The following is a 3334-nucleotide window of genomic DNA, read 5'->3' as shown; positions in this document are numbered from 1 at the left end:
TTGGCAGCAGCCCGCTCGGCGATTTACCAACATGACCTGCGCCGTTATCATAGCTGCCGGGTTAAGTCCAGAACCTTTCAAGAAGGTGATTTGGTGCTCAGGCTCATCCAGGATCAAAATGATGCACACAAGTTATCCCCACCTTGGGAAAGGCCCTTCGTGGTCAGCAAGAACTTGAACAACAGGTCAAACTACCTTATAGATGTTCGAGAGCATAAAGACTCACGTAAGTCAGAGGAGGAGACCCGCCGGCCGTGGAATATTGCTCATCATTGGCCTTACTACACTTGAGCTACCGGCTCTTATGTGTTGGAGATCGTTGCAGAAAATAAAAATTTTCTACGCATCACCAAGATCAATCTATGGAGTTATCTAGTAACGAGAGAGATAGGAGTGCATCTACATACCCTTGTAGATCCCGAGCGGAAGCGTTCAAGAGAACGGGGTTGATGGACTCGTACTCGTCGTGATCCAAATCACCGAAGATCCTAGTGCCGAACGGACGGCACCTCCGCGTTCAACACATGTATAGAGCGGAGACGTCTACTACGCCTTGATCCAGCAAGGAGGAGGGAGAGGTTGAGGAAGAGAGCTCCAACAGCAGCACGACGGTGTGGTGGTGATGGAGAGGCAGCACTCCGGGAGGGCTTCGCCAAGCTTCTCCGGAGGAGGAGAGGTGTTGGGGAGGGGAGGGGCTGCTCCTTGGGGGTGTATGTGCAGCCCTCCCCTCGCCCCTGTATTTATAGGGGGAGGAGGAAGGGGGCCGTGTTGGGGAACGTTGCAGAAAACAAAAATTTTCCTACTCGTTTCACCAAGATCATCTAGGAGTTCATCTAGCAACGAGTGATCAGATGCATCTACATACCTTTGTAGATCGCGCACGGAAGCGTTCAAAAGAACGGTGATGATGTAGTTGTACTCGACGTGATCCAAATCACCGATGACCAGCGCCGAACGGACGGCACCTCCGCGTTCAACACACGTACGGAACAGCCACGTCTCCTCTTCTTGATCCAGCAAGGGAGGGAGGATAGGTTGAGGGAGATGGCACCAGCAGCAGCACGACGGCGTGGTGTTGATGGAGCTGCAGTACTCCGGCAGAGCTTCGCTAAGCACTATGGAGGTGGAGGAGGTGTTGGGGAGGGAGAAGGAGGCAACCAAAGGCTAGGGCGTTCAGGTATGAAGTCCCTCCTCTCCCCCACTATATATAGGGGTGCCAAGGGGGGGTGGCCGGCCCTAGGAGATCCAATCTCCTAGGGGGTGCGGCGGCCAAGGGGGGTTTTCCCTCCCCCCAAGGCACCTAGGAGGTGCCTTACCCTCCTAGGACTCTTGCCCCCTTAAACCCTAGGCGCATGGGCCTATGTGGGGCTGGTGCCCTTGGCCCATTAGGCCAAGGCGCACCCCCTTACAGCCCATGTGGCCCCCCGGGGCAGGTGGACCCACCCGGTGGACCCCCGGGACCCTTCCGGTGGTCCCGGTACAATACCGATAACCCCGAAACTTGTCCCGATGCCCGAAACAGGACTTCCCATATATAAATCTTTACCTCCAGACCATTCCGGAACTCCTCGTGATGTCCGGGATCTCATCCGAGACTCCGAACAACATTCGGGTTACTGCATATACATATCCCTACAACCCTAGCGTAACCGAACCTTAAGTGTGTAGACCCTACGGGTTCGGGAGACAAGCAGACATGACCGAGACGACTCTCCGGTCAATAACCAACAGCGGGATCTGGATACCCATGTTGGCTCCCACATGCTCCACGATGATCTCATCGGATGAACCACGATGTCGAGGATTCAATCAACCCCGTACGCTATTCCCTTTGTCTATCGATATGTTACTTGCCCGAGATTCGATCGTCGGTATCCCAATACCTCGTTCAATCTCGTTACCGGCAAGTCACTTTACTCGTACCGTAATGCATGATCCCGTGACCAGACACTTGGTCACTCTGAGCTCATTATGATGATGCATTACCGAGTGGGCCCAGTGATACCTCTCCGTCATAGGGAGTGACAAATCCCATTCTTGATCCATGTCACCCAACAGACACTTTCGGAGATACCCGTAGTCTACCTTTATAGTCACCCAGTTACGTTGTGACGTTTGGCATACCCAAAGCACTCCTATAGTACCCGGGAGTTACACGATCTCATGGTCTAAGGAAAAGATACTTGACATTAGAAAACTCTAGCAAACGAACTATACGATCTTGTGCTATGTTTAGGATTGGGTCTTGTCCATCACATCATTCTCCTAATGATGTGATCTCGTTATCAATGACATCCAGTGCCCATAGTCAGGAAATCATGACTATCTGTTGATCAACGAGCTAGTCAACTAGAGGCTCACTAGGGACATGTTGATGTCTGTTATTCACACATGTATTACGATTTCCAGATAACACAATTATAGCATGAATAAAGACAATTATCATGAACAAGGAAATATAATAATAATGCTTTTATTATTGCCTCTAGGGCATATTTCCAACAGTCTCCCACTTGCACTAGAGTCAATAATCTAGTTACATTGTGATGAATCGAACACCCATGGAATTCTGGTGTTGATCATGTTTTGCTCTAGGGAGAGGTTTAGTCAACGGATCTGCTACATTCAGGTCCGTATGTACTTTACAAATCTCTATGTCTCCATCTTGAACATTTTCACGAATGGAGTTGAAGCGACACTTGATGTGCCTTGTCTTCTTGTGAAACCTGGGCTCCTTGGCAAGTGCAATAGCTCCAGTGTTGTCACAGAAGGGCTTGATCGGCCCCGACGCATTGGGTATGACTCCTAGGTCGGTGATGAACTCCTTCACCCATATTGCTTCATGTGCTGCCTCCGAGGCTGCCATGTACTCCGCTTCACATGTAGATCCTGCCACGACGCTTTGCTTGCAACTGCACCAGCTTACTGCCCCACCATTCAAAATATACACGTATCCGGTTTGTGACTTAGAGTCATCCAGATCTGTGTCGAAGCTAGCGTCGACGTAACCCTTTACGACGAGCTCTTCGTCACCTCCATAAACGAGAAACATTTCCTTAGTCCTTTTCAGGTACTTCAGGATATTCTTGACCGCTGTCCAGTGTTCCTTGCCGGGATTACTTTGGTACCTTCCTACCAAACTTACGGCAAGGTTAACATCAGGTCTGGTACACAGTATGGCATACATAATAGAACCTATGGCTGAGGCATAGGGGATGACGCTCATCTCTTCTATATCTTCTGCCGTGGTCGGACATTGAGCTGAGCTCAATTTCATACCTTGTAACACAGGCAAGAACCCCTTCTTGGATTGATCCATATTGAACTTCTTCAA

The sequence above is a fragment of the Triticum dicoccoides genome, chromosome 4B (assembly GCF_002162155.2).
Source record: "Triticum dicoccoides isolate Atlit2015 ecotype Zavitan chromosome 4B, WEW_v2.0, whole genome shotgun sequence".
NCBI lineage: Eukaryota > Viridiplantae > Streptophyta > Magnoliopsida > Poales > Poaceae > Triticum > Triticum dicoccoides.
The sequence above is the reverse complement of the archived record's forward strand: the minus strand, read 5'-3'. Positions refer to the sequence as shown.